At 49.2% G+C, this 24,552-nt stretch overlaps 1 long non-coding RNA gene across 1 annotated transcript; it reads left to right on the top strand.

Annotated features, from left to right (window-relative positions):
• Positions 1-17,962: 17,962 nt before the first annotated feature.
• On the top strand, positions 17,963-19,645 carry LOC144326087 (uncharacterized). The gene is made up of 2 exons (XR_013391239.1): positions 17,963-18,111; positions 19,530-19,645. It is a non-coding gene; the product is annotated as an uncharacterized LOC144326087 (long non-coding RNA).
• The last annotated feature ends 4,907 nt before the right edge of the window (positions 19,646-24,552 follow it).

Below are 24,552 nucleotides of genomic sequence, written 5' to 3'. Positions count from 1 at the left end.
GCCCCGCTTGCCTCCGCGCTCAGATCTTTTATTCCTCCTCTCCAGTTTGGACCACAAGGATTAAGACCTGTGCAAGGACAACAAAAAGGAAATGTCCCTTAGGGACTCGGGTGCCTCCAGGTGCTACTTCCCCTGCCACCACTGGCGGAGGAAGGTGGGGTGTGGGGGGGGTATCGCCCCAAGTGTCATCCCAGGGGGGGTGGCAAAATCCCCCTGGGCGGATCGGTGCAAGCCTCCCAACTCCTCCTCATCTGGGTTCAGGGTGGACACAGCTGCGATGCTGCCGCATCCAGCGCCTGAGCCACGTGCAGAGTGGCCTCCTTTCCCCCTGCGCCCCACTGCTGCCTCTTGTACTGGGTCGCTCTGGTGGCACTGGTGGTGCTGGCGGCAGCGCTCTTCTGAAGATCTTGCGAATCCGGGAGATGATGGAGCCCAGGCAAGTGGGGGTCTTCGGGGGCCTCTCTTCCTCGCAGTCCTGTGAGAAAAGTAAACAATTCACCTCCAGATTCTGGGAAAATGCCGCAATCATTAATCAATCAATCAAACAATTGATTGATTAAATCCGTATGCCGTCCTTCATCTGAAGCTGTCAGGGCGGCTTACAGCATAAAAATACAAAATAAGTGAAGTTATTGCGATAAGTGAAGTTACAGGGAACCAGGCAGAGGGCCTTCTCGGTGGTGGCACCCGCCCAGTGGAACGCCCTCCCGCCAGATGTCAAAGAAATAAACAACTATTTGACTTTTAGAAGACATGTGAAGACAGCCCTGTTCAGGGAAGCTTTTCAAATGTCATGAATGAATGTGTGTTTCGTCTGACCTCGATTATGCTTGCCTCCAGGTGTTCTCCAGGTGGGGGGCACGGCGAATAAAGGGCCTCCTTGTCCTCCTTGTCCTCCCCGTCCTCCTCTGGGGGGCTCTCTGGTACTTCCTGGTGCTCTTCCTCCTTGATAGCCACTTCAGAGGCTGCCTGCCAGCAGAGACAGGACCCCAGAGGTGGTGGCATTGGTGGTGGGGAGAGGGGAGAAAGAGAGCAGCCCAGAATGAGACAGGAACCCACATTGAGTCGCTAGCCAGGGAAGCCCTACAGCCCTGGCGCCATGGGGGGCTGGTCCATCAGGACAAGTAGGGCAGCAAGCATACCCTTAGCAGCCCCCTGCCTGCCTGCCTGCCTGCCTGCCCCCTTGCTCACGACCAGTCCAGAAGGTGGCCTGACCGGCCAGCCGGCTTCTTCCTCCTCCTCCTCCTCCTCCTCCTCCTCCTCCTCCTCCCCAGCCTCAGGGTTCTCCAGCTCAGCAGGGCTTCCCTCCTGCTCTGTCTGCTACGTACCTCATTGAGGGAGTCCCAAAGGGAATCCAGGGAGGACAGGGAGGAAACACTGGAAAATGGTGACATGCTTGGAACCTGCAAGGAAAAGATGCAAAAAACGAGCAATTAAAAAACGCAACCAAACGTTAAAACTCAAGGCACCCATAACTGAAACAACAGTCTCATCCTACAATTGATATGCCCCCCTCCCCTTCTGCCAATCACCACTTAGGCCACGGCCACCTACCCAGTCAGGGCTGAGGAGATCCAGCCGTCTTGCGGTCGTCTCCTCCTCGCCTTTTCCTTCGTCCTCCTTGACATTGGGAATGTCCTCCTCGGTGGCTGACTGCTAGCAGAGACAGGACCCCAGAGTTGACGGTGGGAAGAGAGGAGAAAGAGAGCATCCCAAAATGAGAGAGGAACCCAGAAGGGAAACTCTCTTGCCTACATTGAGTCGCTAGCCAGGGAAGCCCTACAGCCCTGGCGCCATGGGGGGCTGGTCCATCAGGAGGAGTGGGGCAGCAAGCATGGTCTGCCCTTAGCAGCCCCCTGCCTGTTTGCCCCCTTGCTCTCAACCGTCCAGAAGGTGGCCTGGCCGGTCAGCCAGCCAGCATCCTCCTCTTCCTCCTCCTCCCCAGCCTCAGGGTTGCCCATGTGCAGCTCAGCAGGGCTTCCCTCCTGCTCTGTCTGCTACGTACCTCATTGAGGGAGTCCCAAAGGGAATCCAGGGAGGACAGGGAGGAAACACTGGAAAATGGTGACATACTTGGAACCTGCAAGGAAAAGATGCAAAAAACGAGCAATTAAAAAACGCAACCAAACGTTAAAACTCAAGGCACCCATAACTGAAACAACAGTCTCATCCTACAATTGATATGCCCCCCTCCCCTTCTGCCAATCACCACTTAGGCCACGGCCACCTACCCAGTCAGGGCTGAGGAGATCCAGCCGTCTTGCAGTCGTCTCCTCCTCGCCTTTTCCTTCGTCCTCCTTGACATTGGGAATGTCCTCCTCGATGGCAGACTGCTAGCAGAGACAGGACCCCAGAGTTGACGGTGGGGAGAGAGGAGAAAGAGAGCATCCCAAAATGAGAGAGGAACCCAGAAGGCAAACTCTCCTGCCCACATTGAGTCGCTAGCCAGGGACATGGGGGGCTGGTCCATCAGGACAAGTGGGGCAGCAAGCACAGCACATTCACTCTCAAGGCACCCATAATTCAAACAACAGAACAGCGGTATAGCCAGCTGCTTGGGTGCCCGGTTCAACGCGGGGGGGTCCTGTGGGCTTTCTGGAGCCTATCCTCTGCCTCCCCCCCAGCTGTAGGGCGGCTGAGGGAGAGGCAGGGGGCAGACGCAAGCCCCACGCTTCTGTTTCAGGCAGCGTCCAGCCTGCAGGGGCCCAAGCCACCAAGTCACCCCCAGGAGAGATGCGTGGATCAGGCCCTCTGCACCCCCCCCCCCCGGTAAGTGCCAGGCCCCGCGGTGTGGCGCCCAGTGCCAGCCGCGTTTTTTGACTCAACTAAAAGGTTTGGTGAGCCCAATTTTTATTTTTATTTTAAACACAGCTTTCTGTCCTTTTGCCACCCCCCTCAGTGATGACACCTGGGGCGGACCCCACCCCCCACCCCCCACCCTCCTTTCTCTGCAACTGCAACAGAATAAAAGGACTCAAAACTCCCTTAGCAGTTTCCTGCTGGTCCCCTCACCATTTCCCCAGACGTCAGTCTTCAGGCTTTGCTTTCTCGGTGTCTAATCACAGTTTTCTCTGATTCACTTGCAGAGAAACCACCAAAAGGCTGTTGGCCTCAACTGCAAAGTGAGGCTGGGATTCTGAGCCGATGTCACAGCCAGGTTCCGATCAGTCCATTTCCTCCAAGGGGGGGGGGGACACCTGTTTCCCCTGAGGGTGACCGCTGAACACACCACCCAAGGGAAAAAGAAGGAGAAAAGCAGAGAAATCTTTTCATTCTGTAGCAAGAAAGAATGAGTGCCAGGAGTTTTCTTTTCCCTGCACTCCTCCATTGCCACACCTTTTCATTACTATTATTATGCTAGATCAGGGGTCGGCAACCCGCGGCTCCGGAGCCGCATGCGGCTCTTTAACGCCTTTGCCGCGGCTCCGGGGCGGAGGCGAGGGGAGGAGGCGCATGTTCCGCAAAGCCATTTCCGAGCTAGAGAGGAGAGGGGGTTGCGAGCTAACCCCTCCCACACTCCATTCGCGGGGGCTGGCCTTTTGCCCCCGCGAGAACAGGGGAATCCCCGGGCGTGCCTGCAACCCTGCCCGCCAATCGGACCGCCCTCTTTGCCCCGTTCCAGCTCGCACCCTCTCCCTTCCTTCCCCTCGCGGTGTGTGGGATTCCACTCCCGGCAGTCCTTCTCCGCCGTCCTCGCTGCTTTCCTCCCCCCCGCCCCCCGCTTTCCTCCCTCTCTAGCCTCCTCTAGGCGTGGGTTGAAGCTGCGGCGGCCATTTCTTTAAAGGGCACCGATAAGGGGAAACCGTCGGCGCCATCTTTGTGGGCGCACGTGGGAGTCGCGGGAGCGGCCATTTTGGTTGAGGGCTGTAAGCAGGCTGCATTGAAAGGGGGCATGTAAGCTGGTCACTGCTTTGAAGGGGAGTGAAGAACACACACTCAAAAAAAGGAAACTTGTGAATTTAACCTTTATTTCTATGAGGAGGAGTAATTCTGAGGGGTCAAACAAAAAAATAATAAAAAAGTGTCAAAAAAGTTATTTTAAAATGACGAGGATGACATTGGGCCCTCATTATTAATTATTATTTACATCAGGCACTGATTATGATTTATGGTACACTGGGGCCCTGATTGATTTTCTATGGCATTTTGGGGCATTGATTATTGGGCATAGCAAATTTTGCTATGGGGCCCTCTGATTTCTAGTTGCGTCCCTCTTTTGGACCCCCGGTAGGCCAGCCATGGATAAAGGCAAGAAAAGAAAAATTTCTGAAGAAAACAGAATGTCTAATGATACATGGACAGAATCATTTGCCTTCTCTACTGACAAGACTGGTTTACCAGTATGCTTCATATGTGGTGAGAAATTTGCAAACAACAAAAAGTCAAATATTGCAAGACATTTCCAGAATAAACACACAGCCTTTGCTGAAAAATATCCAGATGGAGATGAGAGACGAAAAGCCATTGCAGAACTTATGAGGAAGGTTGATAGGAGCAAAAATAATTTCAAGAATTGGGTGAAGTCTGCAAATTCCACAACATATGCTAGTTTTGTAGCCGCTCAGGAAATAGTCAAGCACGGTAAGCCGTTCACAGTGTTATATTTGTTTTAAATGTCGCAATGGTTTTGCGGCTCCCAGTTGTTGTTTTTTCTTCGGAAACGGGTCCAAGTGGCTCTTTTTGTCTTAAAGGTTGCAGACCCCTGTGCTAGATTTAATGAACACTCATATCAGAGTGCTCTGTAAATTGGTGACCATAGTCTTTATATACTAACCTTTTATGCTCTTCCACATCTGTTTAATGCTCCCAAACCCTTCTTTTAGCGTCTTTTAGACTTTTATATATACTTTGTGTTAAATACTTTTTCGCTTTCCGAAACGTTTTACAGACTGAAAATGATTGTACCCCACTCTACTGATGCTGGTCTACTACTGTAATAAAGATTTGATTGATTGATTGATTGATTGAAATGAAGTATCCTATAGAAATGCAATGACTGGACACTAATGTAATGTATTCCCCTCCCCCCAAATTCATACTTTATTACTTATTAATATTAGTAAGAATAATGAAATAAGTCAAGCCAGAGGCTGCTCCCAGCTTAAATTTATATAGCAGCCTTCATTGGAATGCTACAAGTTGAATCGTAATAAGAATGAGAGTTTCCACCAATTTGAAGTGATGAAAGTTTAGGTAGGATGCAATCTTGACTAATTAATATAAATGCTTTGTCAGTGGCTGATCTGTAAATTATTTTTACTTGCCCTTTTGATCTTGGCTTTGCTCTATAATGGGGACGTGAATGGGAGGAACCTGAGTTGGAGGCGGAGGCCTCTCCCTATTCCTTCCTGACTGAGCATAAGATGCCTCCTCTTAAAAGGTTTGGCAGGCAGGGAATACAACTTATCTGGCATCGTCTCATTGCTTTCCTCCAATGCTAAACTTGTTGCTTGCTCACTCGTAATCTGGTGATCCACTCAATATCAGTGCACAACATGTCACATCCAGGCCAGTGTAATAAAACCCATTGGTCTCCAGTCAAGGCTTGGCTAAGGTCAGTTGCTACTTTTTGGAACAGAGAGCAGAGCTTACACAATACAGAAATTAAACCAACAGACTACGGAAGATGTCTTAAATGAATTTCTCAGTTTATTGATATACAAAGCTTAGGAGAACGAAATGACGTGAAGTGTACTTATGAATGATACAGGATACATGTAGAAAATGGAGAAAATTCAATAAATAGAAATGACATAACTAGAAACTATTGTTGAATATCAGAATTGATATGGTTAATAGGTAGTTAGGACAAAGGAATCACACTCAAAGACCTAACTCCTCTCTCCCTCCAGCCTATCTTGTTGTGAGATAAATATAACTTCTCAGAGCAAAAAATGATTAAATGATAAAACTTTACAAACTAAGGGCAGTAGACCAGGACTCATTGTAGTCCTTGGACAACCAAGGTAGCAAAACATTTCCTCCCATCTTACGGTTCATGTCAACAGGACTACACAAAACCTGGGCTAAGAAGGAACACAATCTCTTTCACAGATGAAGAATGAGCAACATGGATGAGCAAGTGTGTTTCCTTTGTGCACTTCTGGACACTGGGAACATGGAATATTTTAAGAATCAGATGTCCCCTTAATTTCTGGTTGTCAGGTGCTCCTTTGTGCTCAGATCAGGCCTCAGCACAATCATGTAGCACTTGGGAAGGAAGATGCAGCCCAGAAGCCCAGCACTGGAGGCCACCATAGAGAAGATCTGCACGGCCACCATGTACTTGCCCTTGGTGCTCAGGGAGGTGGGCACAAAAGAGACCCAAACGCTGCAGAAGACCAGCATGCTGAAGGTGATCAGCTTGGCTTCGTTGAAGGAGCCGGGCAGCTTCCTGGCTAGGAAAGCCACCGTGAAGCAGGTGGCAGCCCAGAAGCCCAGGGAGCCGAGGGCATAGTTTTGCGCCACAGAACTCTGATTCCTCTTCTCCGTTGACCTGATTCCCTGCTGAATAAATCTTCAAAGAAAATGGCAATGGAGTCTGAAATGGGATTCCCCTCGTTAGTTCTAGTTTACATGCCATTTCTTAACGTCGGGTTACAGAGATTCAGATGACGTTAAAGAGTGAGTTTATCAATCAGGTACCAATCAGAAGAAAGTGAATGGTCAGTCTCAACTGCGAAAAGAAGAATGGTTGGTGTAAACCCGAAACGAAGTTAAGAATTGCATTTCAATGGGTCTGCTTTAGGTTTCATTGCAATCAAGGCGGTGAAATAATAATAATAATAATAATAATAATAATAATAATAATAATAATAATAATAATGGTTTCCCAGGCCACTCTGGGCAGCTCCCAACAGAATATTAAAAGCACTATAAAAATCAAAGCCACAACATGCATTTAAAGCATTTTGGGAGCTCTAAATTGCAGGTAAAACAACTGGCGGGTGGCCAGCGCCATTTTGGCCTCTGTTGTCCAGGGCGCAGGAGCCGCGGGACGTCGGGAAAAGGGGGAAGCCGTTCTAGGTGCCTCCAAGGGAATGAGGAAAAGGACGAGGTCTCTTCGCGACTTCCTGGGTTATGGGGGTTTATGAGTATAATAATTGGTTATTTTTAGTTTATTAGCAGGCCAGGAGGAAGGTTGCGCAGGGCAGCCTGGGAAGGGCGAGGGAAAGGCTGTGAGGAAAAGCCTTCTCTCTTTCTCCATCGCTCTGCCCCTCCATCAAGTTTAAATGGAAGAATAAGAGAAAAATAAAATGATAAGAAACAGGACCCTTGTTTGTGAGAAGAAGGGGCAGCAAAGCATGCTGGGAAGAAGGACGTGAGGGAAATGAAACCTAATAAAGGGTAATTTATCAATAAAGCTAATAAGTGAAGCCTAACAGAAGACATCTTGGGGCTTATTTATTGAGTTATACATTGGAAAAACGGTAAATTTCAATTACAGGAAACAGGATCCTTGTTTGTGAGAAGAAGGGGCAGCAAAGCATGCTGGGAAGAAGGACGTGAGGGAAATGAAACCTAATAGAGGTTAATTTATCAATAAAGCTAATAAGTGAAGCCTAACAGAAGACATCTTGGGGCTTATTTATTGAGTTATACACTGGAAAAAGGGTAAATTTCAATTACAGGAAACAGGATCCTTGTTTTTGAGAAGAAGGGGCAGCAAAGCATGCTGGGAGGAAGGACGTGAGGGAAATGAAATGAAACCTAATAAAGGATAATTTATCAATAAAGCTAATAAGTGAAGCCTAACAGAAGACATCTTGGGATTTATTCATTCAGTTATACACTGGAAAAAGGGTACATTTCAATTACAGGAAACAGGATCCTTGTTTGTGAGAAGAAGGGGCAGCAAAGCATGCTGGGAAGAAGGACGTGAGGGAAATGAAAGCTAATAGAGGTTAATTTATCCATAAAGCTAAATAGTGAAACCGAACAAAAGACACCTTGAGATTGATTGATTTGGTTATACACTGGAAAAACCAGCAAATTTCAAATTTATTGAGGCTGGGAATCGACCATTGGCCTGGCAGAGCTGGCAGTGCATGCTGGGAAGTCTGCCCCCCCTCCCAGTGTGGACCAGGCTGGCAGAGGCTGGCGGGAGTCGCAGGGCCTTTGGAAGGTGGCCCCTTCCCCTCCGAGGGCAGAGAAAGGCCCGGCCAAGTGACCCTCCTCGTCCTCCAGGGACACCAGCGCCTGCCAGAGTCCCCCAAGGGCCAGAGAGGCTGGAAGGGGCAGGGCCCCCAGGAGAGAGAGGGGCCCCTGGGGGGATCTGCACTCTGCACGCCCTCAGAGGCCGGAGAGGCTGGCAGGGGCAGGGCCCCCAGGAGAGAGAGGGGCCCCTGGGGGGATCTGCACTCTGCACGCCCTCAGAGGCCGGGGAGGCTGGCAGGGGCAGGGCCCCCAGGTGAGCCCGGGAGAGAGGGGGGCCCCTGGGGGGATTTGCACTCTGCACGCCCTCAGAGGCCGGAGAGGCTGGCAGGGGCAGGGCCCCCAGGTGAGCCCAGGAGAGAGAGGGGCCCCTGGGGGGATCTGCACTCTGCACGCCCTCAGAGGCCGGAGAGGCTGGCAGGGGCCCCAGGTGAGCCCGGGAGAGAGAGGGGCCCCTGGGGGGATCTGCACTCTGCACGCCCTCAGAGGCCAGAGAGGCTGGAAGGGGCAGGGCCCCCAGGAGAGAGAGGGGCCCCTGGGGGGATCTGCACTCTGCACGCCCTCAGAGGCCGGAGAGGCTGGCAGGGATAGGGCCCCCAGGAGAGAGAGGGGCCCCTGGGGGGATTTGCACTCTGCACGCCCTCAGAGGCTGGAGAGGCTGGCAGGGGCAGGGCCCCCAGGTGAGCCCGGGAGAGAGAGGGGCCCCTGGGGGGATCTGCACTCTGCACGCTCTCAGAGGCCGGAGAGGCTGGCAGGGGCAGGGCCCCCAGGAGAGAGGGGGGCCCCTGGGGGGATCTGCACTCTGCACGCCCTCAGAGGCCGGAGAGGCTGGCAGGGGGGGGCCCCCAGGTGAGCCCGGGAGAGAGAGGGGCCCCTGGGGGGATTTGCACTCTGCACGCCCTCAGAGGCCAGAGAGGCTGGCAGGGGCAGGGCCCCCAGGTGGGCCCGGGAGAGAGAGGGGCCCCTGGGGGGATCTGCACTCTGCACGCCCTCAGAGGCCAGAGAGGCTGGCAGGGACAGGGCCCCCAGGAGAGAGAGGGGCCCCTGGGGGGATTTGCACTCTGCATGCCTTCAGAGGCCGGAGAGGCTGGCAGGGGCAGGGCCCCCAGGTGAGCCCGGGAGAGAGAGGGGCCCATGGGGGGATCTGCACTCTGCACGCCCTCAGAGGCCGGAGAGGCTGGCAGGGGCAGGGCCCCCAGGTGAGCCTGGGAGAGAGAGGGGCCCCTGGGGGGATCTGCACTCTGCACGCCCTCAGAGGCCAGAGAGGCTGGCAGGGGCAGGGCCCCCAGGGGGGCCCGGGAGAGAGAGGGGCCCCTGGGGGGATTTGCACTCTGCACGCCCTCAGAGGCCAGAGAGGCTGGCAGGGGCAGGGCCCCCAGGTGAGCCCGGGAGAGAGAGGGGCCCCTGGGGGGATCTGCACTCTGCACGCCCTCAGAGGCCGGGGAGGCTGGCAGGGGCAGGGCCCCCAGGTGGGCCCGGGAGAGAGAGGGGCCCCTGGGGGGATCTGCACTCTGCACGCCCTCAGAGGCCAGAGAGACTGGCAGGGGCAGGGCCCCCAGGAGAGAGAGGGGCCCCTGGGGGGATCTGCACTCTGCACGCCCTCAGAGGCCGGAGAGACTGGCAGGGGCAGGGCCCCCAGGTGAGCCCAGGAGAGAGAGGGGCCCCTGGGGGGATCTGCACTCTGCACGCCCTCAGAGGCCGGAGAGGCTGGCAGGGGCAGGGCCCCCAGGAGAGAGAGGGGCCCCTGGGGGGATCTGCACTCTGCACGCCTTCAGAGGCCGGGGAGGCTGGCAGGGGCAGGGCCCCCAGGTGAGCCCGGGAGAGAGAGGGGCCCCTGGGGGGATCTGCACTCTGCACGCCCTCAGAGGCCGGAGAGGCTGGCAGGGGCAGGGCCCCCAGGAGAGCCCGGGAGAGAGAGGGGCCCCTGGGGGGATCTGCACTCTGCACGCCTTCAGAGGCCAGAGAGGCTGGCAGGGGCAGGGCCCCCAGGTGAGCCCGGGAGAGAGAGGGGCCCCTGGGGGGATCTGCACTCTGCACGCCCTCAGAGGCCGGAGAGGCTGGCAGGGGCAGGGCCCCCAGGTGAGCCCAGGAGAGAGAGGGGCCCCTGGGAGGATCTGCACTCTGCACGCCCTCAGAGGCCGGGGAGGCTGGCAGGGGCAGGGCCCCCAGGTGAGCCCGGGAGAGAGAGGGGCCCCTGGGGGGATCTGCACTCTGCACGCCCTCAGAGGCCGGAGAGGCTGGCAGGGGCAGGGCCCCCAGGTGAGCCAGGGAGAGAGAGGGGCCCCTGGGGGGATTTGCACTCTGCACGCCCTCAGAGGCCGGAGAGGCTGGCAGGGGCAGGGCCCCCAGGTGGGCCCGGGAGAGAGAGGGGCCCCTGGGGGGATTTGCACTCTGCACACCCTCAGAGGCCGGAGAGGCTGGCAGGGGCAGGGCCCCCAGGTGAGCCCGGGAGAGAGAGGGGCCCCTGGGGGGATTTGCACTCTGCACGCCCTCAGAGGCCGGAGAGGCTGGCAGGGCACGGGTCCCCAGGTGAGCCTGGGAGAGAGAGGGGCCCCTGGGGGATTTGCACTCTGCACGCCCTCAGAGGCTTCGTAGTCTAAGCTCAGGGGGCTCTTTGAGCCAGCATCTCTCTGGGGGGTGAGGGGTTTCTTCCCATTGGTCAACATCCTTCTTAAATTGTGGTGCCCAGAACTGGACACAGTATTCCAGCTGGCGTCTGACCAAGGCAGAATGGAGCTCAGTCTTGTAAGCCACTGGGATTAGTAGCAATATAAGTAATAATAATCACAACAAGATAGTAATATTAGACTTGGTTAACAAATGTTTTTAAGAACATTGTTCACACATATTTATACTGATTAGCTCTGTGTGCATTGCAATCACTTATTCATTGTTGTGCGTAGTAATTTTAAGTGCATGCTTAATATTACAATCAAGGTGCGATACTTTTAAAATGCACGTTTTCTTTAATTATGAACACAGAAATAAATGACGCTCCCAATTCATCGGATGATGACCTGCGCCACAAAGAGGGAACCAGGCAGAGGGCCTTTTCAGTGGTGGCGCCCGCCCTGTGCAACGCCCTCCCAGCCGATGTCAAGGAAAGAAACGACTACCTGACTTTTAGAAGACACCTGAAGGTAGCCCTGTTCAGGGAAGTTTGCAATGTTTGATGTATTTATCGTGTTTTTCATATTCTATTGGGAGCCGCCCTGAGTGGCTGGGGAAACCAAGCCAGATGGTGGGGTAGAAAGAAATGGTGGTTGTTGTGACACTAGATTTCATGAACACTCATCTCAGAGTGCCCTGGAAATGGAGGGCCAGAGTCTTTTATATACGAACCTTTTATGCTCTTCCACATCTGTTTAATGCTCCGAAACCCCTCTTTTCGCTTCTTTTAGACTTTTATGTATACTTTGTGTTTTAATACTTTTTAGCTTTACGTTTTACAGTTTGGAAATGACTGTACCCCACCCTACTGATGCTGGTCTACTACCGTAATAAAGATTTGATTGATTGAAATGAAAAATCCTATAGTAATGCTGTGATTGGACACCGAAATAATATAATACAGGGTGATTCATAATGAAATATACATTTTCCAGATCCTGTAAGACAGGCGCCGACACGGAAAACAGCTGCGAACCGTGAGGTAGATGTACTCATAAAATGATGGAGGTGATGGTGCGCGTGTCACGTGACTAGTCAGGCGAAATGGCGGCGTCTGGAGTGGAGAAGGCGTTTTGGGTTCTTGAATTCAGCAAAACGGAGTTTGTTGTGCAACGGCATTTTCGATTGTGATGTGTGTTGTGTGACAAAGGGTGCACACATAGAACATCTCTGACTGTTTCTAAAATACTTTAAACATTCCCCTACAATTCTGTCACAGGTAACATGAAATATATTATATTCTCTTTTATATTGTGTTGAAACTGTATACTGCATTATGAATCACTCTGCATAATAACATAAAACATAACATAACATAACATAACATAACATAACATAATATAATATATCGTACTTTTCCGTGTATGAGACGAGTAAAATGGGACCCTCCCCTTTTTCTTAATTTTCAGTTCCCAAAAATAGGGGTTGTCTTATACACAGGGGCATGTTCTACATGGTAAAATACAGTAATATGTAATATATAATATAATATAATATATAATATAATATAATATAATATAATATAATATAATATAATAATATAATAGGGACCCCTGACCCTTAGGTCCAGTCGTAGCCGACTCTGGGGTTGCAGCGCTCATCTTGCTTTACTGGCCGAGGGAGCCGGCGTACAGCTTCTGGGTCATGTGGCCAGCATGCTCATTCTGGCAAACCAGAGCAGTACACGGAAATGCCGTTTACCTTCCCGCCGGAGTGGTACCTATTTATCTACTTGCACTCTGACTTGCTTTCGAACTGCTAGGTTGGTAGGAGCTGGGACCAAACAACAGGAGCTCACCCCGTCGCGGGGATTCCAACTGCCGACCTTCTGATCGGCAAGCCCTAGGCTCTGTGGTTTGACCCACAGCACCACCCGTGTCCCAATGTAATAATTATAATATAATATAATATAATATAATATAATATAATATAATATAATAATAATATACCTCGCCCCAGCTCTCCCCACTTTCCACTGCTGCCTTTCGTGACCCATTGCCTTCCCCAGCTCTACTCTCCCCACCTCCTTTCACAATGACTCGTCCAGATTGGCGTAGGCGGCCTGCCACTCCCGTGAGCGCCGGAGTTCCCTCTCCACTCTCTTCCCTCTTGCCCGCCCCTAACCCTGGCCAGTGCAATAAAATTCATTGGACCGCAGTCAAGGCTTGGCTAAGGTCAGTTGCTACTCTTTGGAACAGGGAGCAGAGCTTACACAATACAGAAATTAAACCAACAGACTACGGAAGATGTCTTAAATGAATTTCTCAGTTTATTATACATAGCTTAGGAGAACGAAATGATGTAAAGTGAGCTTATGAATGATAGCGCATAAATGTGGGAAATGGAGCATAGAAAATGGAATACATAGAACTGGCATAACCAAATGGTATTGTGGAATATCAGAATTGATATGGTTAATAGGTAGTTAGGACAAAGGAATCACACTCAAAGACCTAACTCCTCTCTCCCTCCAGCCTATCTTGTTGTGAGATAAATATAACTTCTCAAAGCAAAAAATGATTAAATGATAAAACTTTACAAACTAAGGGCAGTAGACCAGGACTCATTGTAGTCCTTGGCAAAGCAAGGTAGCAAAACATTTCCTCCCATCTTACGGTTCATGTCAACAGGACTACACAAAACCTGGGCTAAGAAGGAACACAATCTCTTTCAGAGGTGGAGAAGGAGCAACATGGAGGAGTAGCTGTGTTTCCTTTATGCACTTCTGGACATCAGGAACATGGCCTATTTTTAGAATCAGATGTCCCCTTAATTTCTGGTTGTCAGGTGCTCCTTTGTGTTCAGATCAGGCCTCAGCACAATCATGTAGCACTTGGGAAGGAAGATGCAGCCCAGAAGCCCAGCACTGGAGGCCAACATAGAGAAGATCTGCACGGCCACCATGTACTTGCCCTTGGTGCTCAGGTAGGTGGGCACAAAAGACACCCAAACACTGCAGAAGACCAGCATGCTGAAAGTGATCAGCTTGGCTTCGTTGAAGGAGCCAGGCAGCTTCCTGGCTAGGAAAGCCACCGTGAAGCAGGTGGCAGCCAAGAAGCCCAGGGAGCCGAGGGCAACGTAAAACATGGCCACAGACCCTTCGTTGCATTGCAGGATGATCTCTTCCACCTGGGAGAGCATGTCGGGCTCTGGGAATGGGGGAGAAGAGCCCAGCCAGATGGTGCAGATGAGAACTTGCCCCCCAGAACAGGAGATGACAATGGAGTTGGCCAGACTCTTGCCCAGCCATCTCCTCAACCTGTTCCCGGGCTTTGTGGCCAGAAAGGCCAGCACCACCATGATGGTCTTTGCCAAGACAGAAGAAACAGCAGCTGAGAAGATGATGCTGAAGGCCGTTTGTCGGAGAAGGCAGGTCTCTTTCCTTGGGCGCCCGATGAAGAGGAAGGAGGACAAAAGGGAAAGCAGGAGGGAGACGAGGAGGATGTAGGAGAGGTCCCGGTTGTTGGCTTTGACTATGGGAGTGTCCTTGTATTTAATGAAGATTCCCAACACAATGCCTGCAGTTATAGATAAGAAGAGGGTAACGGAAGCTAACACCATTCCCAAATATTCTTCATAAGCCAGGAAGATGATAATCTTGGGGACACATTGATCTCTGTCCTTGTTTGGATACTGATCTTCTGAGCATTTGGTGCAATGTTCTGCATCTGAGGAAGTGGAAAAAGAGTGGCTGCAGCATCAGTTACATCCCTAATGATCTGTGCTCTTTTACGTTTTGAAAAACTCTGTGGTGGACTTCAGTAAATAAGAATGTTAAAATAGGTAAAGCAAAATTGTGATGTAGGATAAACTGAGTAGCAATGAGCACTCCGCTTCTGTTAACTGCATTGTTTGGTCCTGCCTAATCCTGAAGAAACAGCTCTTTAACTTGACATTTGAAATGCAGTTTTCTGTTGCTTCCATGCAATGTTCATAGTAGTGAGATCAAAACAGTCCATTGATTATATTGTAATAATTTTCATATGAAGTATTGTTCATTTTTTATTGTGCTTTTGCTATTAAAAATTTGCTGGTTTGCATCACCTGTCCATTACTCTTTATAAATGTCAACATGATTTCCTTTTTGGTGTGACTTGGTATAAAAAATAAAGAAAGAATGCTTTATGGGCATTCCTCTCACAGCTGCCCACTTTCAACCCCAGAGATTTCTTCCTTATGACTACTCCTTTCAACTCCCTTCCTGGATGTAATAAAGTTGATTAATCCTATGGATGTCGAGGAAGAATCCACATTCCCCAATGTCTGCAGAAATCTCACAAAAAGTGGGTGAGACTGGATTACTGCCCTGTGTTTACTCTCTCCAGAAATACCTTCCCCCTTGGAGTCACCCACCTTCCTGGGCGGAGAAGGTCCCTTCCGCACACCGAGCACAAGCATAGCAGCAAACGGGCTTTTCTTCTAGAACCACCTTGGCATATCCAGGTCGACATCTCTCTGTACACCTGGAACGAGGTACGGCCTAACCCAGGGGTCGGCATCCTGCGGCTCCGGAGCCGCATGCGGCTCTTTAACGCCTTTGCCGCGGCTCCGGGGCGGAGGCGAGGGGAGGAGGCGCATGTTCCGCAAAGCTATTTCCGAGCTAGAGAGGAGAGGGGGTTGCGAGCTAACCCCTCCCACACTCCATTCGCGGGGGCTGGCCTTTTGCCCCCGCGAGAACAGGGGAATCCCCGGGCGTGCCTGCAACCCTGCCCGCCAATCGGACCGCCCTCTTTGCCCCGTTCCAGCTCGCACCCTCTCCCTTCCTTCCCCTCGCGGTGTGTGGGATTCCACTCCCGGCAGTCCTTCTCCGCCGTCCTCGCTGCTTTCCTCCCCCCCGCCCCCCGCTTTCCTCCCTCTCTAGCCTCCTCTAGGCGTGGGTTGAAGCTGCGGCGGCCATTTCTTTAAAGGGCACCGATAAGGGAAAATCGTCGGCGCCATCTTTGTGGGCGCACGTGGGAGTCGCGGGAGCGGCCATTTTGGTTGAGGGCTGTAAGCAGGCTGCATTGAAAGGGGGCATGTAAGCTGGTCACTGTTTTGAAGGGGAGTGAAGAACACACACTCAAAAAAAGGTAACTTGTTAATTTAACCTTTATTTCTATGAGGAGGAGTAATTCTGAGGGGTCAAACAAAAAAATAATAAAAAAGTGTCAAAAAAGTTATTTTAAAATGACGAGGATGACATTGGGCCCTCATTATTAATTATTATTTACATCAGGCACTGATTATGATTTATGGTACACTGGGGCCCTGATTAATTTTCTATGGCATTTTGGGGCATTGATTATTGGGCATAGCAAATTTTGCTATGGGGCCCTCTGATTTCTAGTTGCGTCCCTCTTTTGGACCCCCGGTAGGCCAGCCATGGATAAAGGCAAGAAAAGAAAAATTTCTGAAGAAAACAGAATGTCTAATGATACATGGACAGAATAATTTGCCTTCTCTACTGGCAAGACTGGTTTACCAGTATGCTTAATATGTGGTGAGAAATTTGCAAACAACAAAAAGTCAAATATTGCAAGACATTTCCAGAATAAACACACAGCCTTTGCTGAAAAATATCCAGATGGAGATGAGAGACGAAAAGCCATTGCAGAACTTATGAGGAAGGTTGATAGGAGCAAAAATAATTTCAAGAATTGGGTGAAGTCTGCAAATTCCACAACATATGCTAGTTTTGTAGCCGCTCAGGAAATAGTCAAGCACGGTAAGCCGTTCACAGTGTTATATTTGTTTTAAATGTCGCAATGGTTTTGCGGCTCCCAGTTGTTGTTTTTTCTTCGGAAACGGGTCCAAGTGGCTCTTTTTGTCTTAGAGGTTGCAGACCCCTGTGCTAGATTTAATGAACACTCATATCAGAGTGCTCTGTAAATTGGTGGCCATAGTCTTTATATACTAACCCACTCTACTGATGCTGGTCTACTACTGTAATAAAGATTTGATTGATTGATTGATTGAAATGAAGTATCCTATAGAAATGCAATGACTGGACACTAATGTAATGTATTCCCCTCCCCCCAAATTTATACTTTATTACTTATTAATATTAGTAAGAATAATGAAATAAGTCAAGCCAGAGGCTGCTCCCAGCTTAAATTTATATAGCACCCTTCATTGGAATGCTACAAGTTGAATTGTAATAAGAATGAGAGTTTCCACCAATTTGAAGTGATGAAAGTTTAGGTAGGATGCAATCTTGACTAATTAATATAAATGCTTTGTCAGTGGCTGATCTGTAAATTATTTTTACTTGCCCTTTTGATCTTGGCTTTGCTCTATAATGGGGACCTGAATTGGAGGAACCTGAGTTGGAGGAGGATGCTAGCAGACGTCTCTCTCCTTATATTCCCAATAACGACACAAGACTTATTGGGAGAGATCACCCAGTTCACAATATCAAAGTCCGCTGGCAGCTCCCAGTTCTCATCCAAGCACAGCCTGCCTCTGGAAGTATTCAGACACCGAATTTCTCTCAAGAAAGGGTGAAGCTGGAATGACAGGGGAAAGCACCAGCACTGAGAAACCTGGAAGCCAAGATGGATATCTCAGTCCTACTCACTTCAACCTCTTATGATTTGGGGCCTGGGTGTATCTCATGTAGACTGGAATACCTATTCAGCCATTTTTATTACTACAGACCCTGCAAGTGCCCCAATTTTCCAGGGATGTCCCTGGATTAGAGTCAGTTTTTCATTTGATCCCGAAATTCCCCACTTTTCCTTTTCTTCATTGGAGAAAAGTTGGCAGATGTGGAGTTATCCAACCCACAAGCCGTCCAATCCTGTATCGGGAATTTTAATATGTTTTATATTTTAGTATGAATTTCTTTATTTTGGGAGCTGCCCAGAGTGCTGAGGCAAGCCAAAAAGATGTGTGGGGTATAAACAGTGATATATTTCTAGCAAAAAGGGTGCCGGAAATCACCATGAACACCTCCCTCTGAGAATGGCAATGGTACCCGCCTGAGAGGTGCCAGAACTGAGTTTGAGTGAGTCCCGACCCCCCAGTAAAAAAGCCCTAGGTATCAACAGTAAAATTTTCATTATGGAATGGTATGTCCCTATTTTCATCAGAAAAATGTTGGGCGGTCTGCTACTATTACTAATACTAATAGTAATTATGATATGTTGCAGGCCTATCCCCAGTCAAGATCAGCATCTGTGTGGACTGCAGTTTGCAAAAAGGGGAAGGAAATACCTGCCACGGCTGTAGCCTTTGGGGTCCCCATTGCTCTCCTTCCTCCACCATCAGCAAAGCATGCAAGGCCTGAGCCACAGCTTGAACATGGATGTAAGTGCCATAGCTGTCTAGAGACAGGGCTCTCTCATGCACCCCTTGGGATAATGGCTCCAGTTTCTCCTCCTCTTTGCATCTTATCCTGCCTTTCACGGACAACAAATGCTTTGAATATGAACACTGAAATGCTTGATTGAAATAATCCCTAAGATTGAACTGCAATTTGTCACCTTTGCTGCTCCTTATTCCGGTCTGAATTGCAAAGGACAGAGAACCATGGAGGTGCTGGAATAAATTTGGAGGGATGTAAAAGCCATTTCTGATTTCTAGCAAAGATGTTGTGATCCAGACTTTTGCCCCTATTTCCTTCTCATATACCATGTTTATTGACAGGAGTATTATGATACCTAGTGCATTGGTTATATAGGAAACAAATACCCCAACTTGTCTCCGTAGGAAAAAAGGTTCCCCAGGCCTGATAAATTGACCTGGATCATTTTCTGGTACTCTTTTTGATAAAGCAATGCAGATCCCTTTGCTGAGCAGCAGAGGTTTCACAGCGCTCACAAATCTTTCTCCACTGTCATTGTCTGGAGTGAAGAGGCCAATCCACGTCCATCCAAAATGCAGGAGCAATTCAACAATCCCCGGGTACTGACTTTCCTCTTTGGGACTCATCCGGTAGACAAAAGGGAACAGGGTTTTACCTTCGAGAACCTGGGAAGTGAAGCCATAACTGATCTAGCAAGGAAAGCAAAAGATCAGCAATTTATTTTACTTTCAGCATAATGGGTATTTAATCATCTGAATTGCCTGATATCTAAATCTCTGCTGGCTGAGGCTGATGGGAGTTTTAGTCGGAAACATCTGGAGGTGCCAAGTTGGTAAAGGCTCAGTTTTGAAAAAGGGATGTTGAATCCATAGCTCAGGATTTTCCCATTTTGAAAAATATCCTCACTTGACTCCTCCCAAGAGAAAATAGAATTTTACACAGTTGGAATTCTCTGTGCTTCCATGCTCTCCCACTACTTACCTGTGGGATTTTGTAGATGCCTGACAAGGCTGAAATCACTCTTGAGATGAAAGTGTTGCTTCTTTCAAGAACAGCCAGCAGCTGATTCTGTTCTCCACAGTGATAATTGGGAATATTGCATCCACTGCCTGCAAGCAGCTCTAGCATGGCGTCCGAAGTCATCCTTGCATCAAAATAGTTCTCATAGATGTTGTAGCCCAGGGTGATGTTGGGTAAGAGCCCGAGATCCTGGTTGATCTCTTGAATGGTGAACAGGAAAGACAACATGTGCCAGTAGAACCTAGGTGCCTCCCTGCAATAAATGAACCCTTTAAACAGAGTGCAACTGGCATTCGTATGAATGGGGGTGGGGACATTATATGATCCACAAAGATTAATATTTGTTTGTTTCTTTGTTTTTCCATCCTTCTGCATTGACATCAAATCTTTTCCTGTCTAGCATAGAGGAAGAATTTGGAAATCTCTGCTCCATTACAGCACCTTTGAAGCACACAGAGCTGTTCAACAGTGGAACGGACTCCCTCCGAAGGTGACCATGTGTCATGGATGCTTCAGGTGAGATTCCTCTGGGTCCCTTCCATCTCTACCACTCTATGATTCTATTCTACTGTGGTTTTATGAGTAAGAAATGAAGGCGCCCCTCAAAAATTGTGATATACTGGGAAGTTGCTGCAAAGGCTGCTTTTCTTGCAGTGGTCTTTGGCTTCTTCCAAGGGGCTAGACTATAGGTAGGTAAGAGACCATTTTATTGACAGAAGAGAAGCACCAAATACCTCAGTCCCCTTTTACTTACATATGGGGCCTGGTGGCTTGCAGGTTTGACTGTGTGGTAAAATTATAATTTTGTCCATATTCTGGATCAGAAACTACACGAATGAGCACACCTCCCTTTACTAGAATCTTTTACTAGACACCCCTCCCCAGCTCCCAGCTCCTCCAACAGCAAGCCCAATGGTCAGGGCAGGGTAGTCCTGCAACACCAGCCCTTGGCTCCCCAGCCCTGAGAAAGGGGCTATTTCCTTGATAAACAGGAACCATTATAAGGAGTGGAGGACCATGAAACCATCTGCATATAAGTGCATACACTTCAGTCCTGGCGAAGGGTGTCTGAGAAAAGTTGTATGGCGTTTCCTCAACAAAGCGTTTTGGAGAGATGATCCCACTGATGAAAAAGTGTCCAGGCCGGTAGTAATTGCGAGCATCCGTTTGATCCCTGACCAGATTCAAGGGGCATTTCGCCTTGTGGTTCTTGCAGACTCCAAAGGACATCATGAGCAGCAGAAGCAGCAACAGAAGGAGCAGGGATCTCATTCTGGCTCTGCCTCCTCCTCCTCTTACCTGCCAAGGAGGCAAAGCAGAAGAACCCAAAGACTCTTGCAAGGCCAGACTGCCCGGGCTTTCCCAATCTGGGTGGCTTTCAACTCTACCTTCTGAGCTTGGAAGCACAAGGCAGGCACCTCCCTCTTTCTCCAGCTCTGCATCTTCACTCGGTCTGTCTCCATCACAGGAAATATTCTCTGCACCAACTTTTCCCCCCCAGACACAGTGCAATTAATATTGTCATGTTGCTTTCCGAGGCTCATGCAATCTACAGAAATATCTCCTGAGCTTTCAGAAGATGAGAAGACTATAATTTTGATTATTCCAAGTGGAATAAGTTTCATCACAAAAACTTTCTGGAGTCTTGAATGGCTCAAGCAGCAGGTGCAGAGCTGGAGAAAAACATGGTGCACAGAAGTCAAGGGGTGTGTTTGGGAGTTGGAAGTTTGGCCTGAACTTTGCTCCCAAGGACCAAAGAAGGAGCTGGATCTGACCATGGACTCTCCTTCCTTGGAGGTTTTGAAGCAGAGTTTGGATGGCCATCTGTTAGGGATGATTTAGCATTGCAGAGGGTTGGACTAGAGGACCTTGGGGTCCCTTTCCAAGTCTCCCATTCTATGATTCATTGGAGGTTTTTAAGAAGAGGTGGGAGAGTCAGGGATGGACAACAGCCAGATGAAGGAGTCCCAGCCTTGAATCCCGGGCATCCTAAGCCCTTTTAAAATGTGGGGGTTCGGGGGGGACATTATTGGGGTGTTGTTTTTATTTTGATTATATATGTTGTGGTTTTATATTTTGATTTTGTTCTGTGAACCACCCTGAGACCTCCAGGGAGAGAGCGGTATATAGATTCAGTACATCAATAAATAAAGGAATAAATATGAATAAATAAAAATGAATAAATGAAGAATGCTGAGAAATGCCATCCTCAGTACTGTGAACGGGATACATGGTGGTGGGATCTTGTTTCCTGGAGGCTGCTAGAGACAGAGACTGGTGGAGCCTGCGATGGGGAGGGTTTTCTCAAGCCCACCGTCTGGCCACTTTGGGTGGGTCTGGGCTGCTTGATTCCTGCCGCTCTCTTCTGGTTCTCCCCTGGAAGGGAAGTAGCACCTTGGTGGCTTTGAAGCCATTTCAAGTGAATTTCCACCCCATCTTTGAAAGGCTTCTCCAACAGAGGGAAGCTCTCTGGGGTTGGTGGAGGGGAGAAAAGTTGCTCTGAACTTTTGACTCTCCCTTCCCCTTCGACATGTTCTGCGGAAGGAGAGCTTCTGTTGCACATGGAGCCAACTTGCTCCTTGACTTTGAGCAGAAACTTCTCTACTTGTAAACAATTGCATGTGCAGAAGCCAGGTGTGACGGAAAAGTTGGTTCCATAAGTATTTCTTTTTTACTTTTATCTCCTGCCAGGAAATGGTGAAAGAACGGCAGCCTCTGATTGGCTGAGGTTCCTGGAGGGAGAGTTTAAAAAGAGAGACGTTGGAGTGAGACAGGGAGTTGGGCTGTTGAGGGTGGTGTGGTTGGTTGAGTTGAGCTGGTTGAGGAAGGAGGTTGGGAGTTAGGTAGGGAGATAGGATAGGAGTGAGGTTGAAATACAACGAGGGTTGAGGAGGCAGAGTTGGTTCTGGAGAAAAGGTCCACTCCACTGTACAGTGAAGGACTGAGTGTAGTGTCTGAGTGTAGTGTCCTGTGGGAGTAATAGGACCAGATCTTGCTGGGAGACTGAGGCTGAGACAGAAGTAGGAGCTGAGATCTACTTAGGTCTCAAACTCGCCTGGAGGGGAGAGACTCTTCTGAGGAAAGAAGACACTTCCAAAACCCAGTGAAGGAAGGGTGCGTGTGGTGAACCCTTAAGACTGTTACTGAAAGTCCCTCAGGAGCTGGATTTGTTAAAGGGGTGGGTAACTGAAGGAAAAGAGGGACGCGGGTGGTGCTGTGGTCTAAACCACAGAGCCTAGGGCTTGCCCAGGTCGGTGGTTCGAATCCCCACGACGGGGTGAGCTCCCGCTGCTCGGTCCCTGCTCCTGCCAACCTAGCAGTTTGAAAGAACATCAGAGTGCAAGTAGATAAATAGGTACCACTCCAGTGGGAAGGTAAACGGCGTTTCCGTGCGCTGCTCTGGTTCGCCAGAAGCAGCTTAGTCATGCTGGCCACATGACCCAGACATGCTGGCCACATGATCTGCGGACAAATGCTGGTTCCCTCGGCCAAGCGAGATGAGCGCCGCAACCCCAGAGTCGTCCGCGACTGGACATAACTGTTAGGGGTCCCTTTATCTTTAACTGAAGGAAAGTACCGTCTTAGAAAGGACCAAACTAGCAAGCTGAAACCTCTGAAAATGAATTGAAGTAGCGTATTATTATTGAAGTAACCTAAGTTTCTCCACTTGTATTATACTACCTTGTTTTAAAATAAATCTTTATTGTTATTTGAAAAACATCTGCTTGAGACTCCAGCTCACTGGTTATCCCCCACACCCAGGTCCCCTACAGAATACTCTGGGATAGTTAGCATTGGTTTTAAGGGTGGTTCAGTGAGGTGGGGGCAATATATGTAAGAAAGAGCAGGCACATTGAGGCGCCAAGCCCGTGGCACCAGGCTAGCATTCTAGCAGTTTTATTATTCTTTATCCATTTATTTATTAATATTTACTTCTTTCTTACTTACTCATTTCATCTCTTGCATAAAATCCACGTACCACAGGGTTAGGCCAATAACTCCCAAAGCGCTTTATGTAACAATCATAAAAAGTTTACAAACTTACTTCAGAACATACAAAAAGTTAAAATAATAAAACAGACTCAAATTACCTCAACTTCCTAAGAATCTGGGTGGATCCTTAACGAAAATATATTTTTTATAACAATAAATTTAATAAAGTCTCCATAGATATTCCAAAACACCTTTCTTCTTATACAACTGGTAAAAATAAATACATAATTTCTTCTTGACTCCCCACCTCTCCTTTCTCGATGTTTGTTTTTATTACTCCTTTTTATCAGATGTTTTAAAATATATATGCTTTTATTATGTAAGCCCCGATGTCGTCTTTCAATAATCCTCTGCCTTTGACTTCATGTATGGATGATGGTTTGACAGATAATATATCCCTGATCTCCATTCTTCCTTAAACAATCCATCATTTTGGATGGTCATTTTGGATGGTAATTTTAGCAGGTAATTTCACCATTTCAGCATATTCCCCCAATTTCATAAGCCATTCCTCCTTGGTGGGGAACTCTTTCCATTTCTGTGCATATAAAGTTCTAGCTGGTGTGGTTGCATACATACATAAACTAGTCAGCTTTCTTAGGACCTTTACTAATTAATTTTATATTGCACCCTTCATTGGAATTCTACAGGTTTAATTGCTATAAGACTGAGAACTTAGTAAGCTTTCCACCAATTTGAAGTGTTGAAAGTTTAAGTAGGGTGCAATCTTGGCTAATTAACCTATTCTAAATGCTTCATTAGTGGCTGTTCTGCCAATTATTTTCACTTCCCATCTGATCTTGGTTTTGCTCTATAAATGGGGCCTGAATGGGAGGAACCTGAGGAGGAGGAGGAGGAGGACCTGAATGGGAGGAACCTGAGTAGGAGGAGGAGGACCTGAATGGGAGGAACCTGAGTAGGAGGAGGAGGACCTGAATGGGAGGAACCTGAGTAGGAGGAGGAGGACCTGAATTGGAGGAACCTGAGTTGGAGGAGGAGGACCTGAATGGGAGGAACCTGAGTAGGAGGAGGAGGACCTGAATGGGAGGAACCTGAGTAGGAGGAGGAGGACCTGAATGGGAGGAACCTGAGTAGGAGGAGGAGGACCTGAATGGGAGGAACCTGAGTTGGAGGAGGAGGACCTGAATGGGAGGAACCTGAGTAGGAGGAGGAGGACCTGAATGGGAGGAACCTGAGTAGGAGGAGGAGGACCTGAATTGGAGGAACCTGAGTAGGAGGAGGAGGACCTGAATTGGAGGAACCTGAGTAGGAGGAGGAGGACCTGAATGGGAGGAACCTGAGTAGGAGGAGGAGGACCTGAATGGGAGGAACCTGAGTAGGAGGAGGAGGACCTGAATGGGAGGAACCTGAGTAGGAGGAGGAGGACCTGAATGGGAGGAACCTGAGTTGGAGGAGGAGGACCTGAATGG

The sequence above is a fragment of the Podarcis muralis genome, chromosome 18, assembly GCF_964188315.1.
Source record: "Podarcis muralis chromosome 18, rPodMur119.hap1.1, whole genome shotgun sequence".
Classification (NCBI taxonomy): domain Eukaryota; kingdom Metazoa; phylum Chordata; class Lepidosauria; order Squamata; family Lacertidae; genus Podarcis; species Podarcis muralis.
Note: the sequence above shows the minus strand (reverse complement) of the source record. Positions and strands in the feature narration are given on the sequence as shown.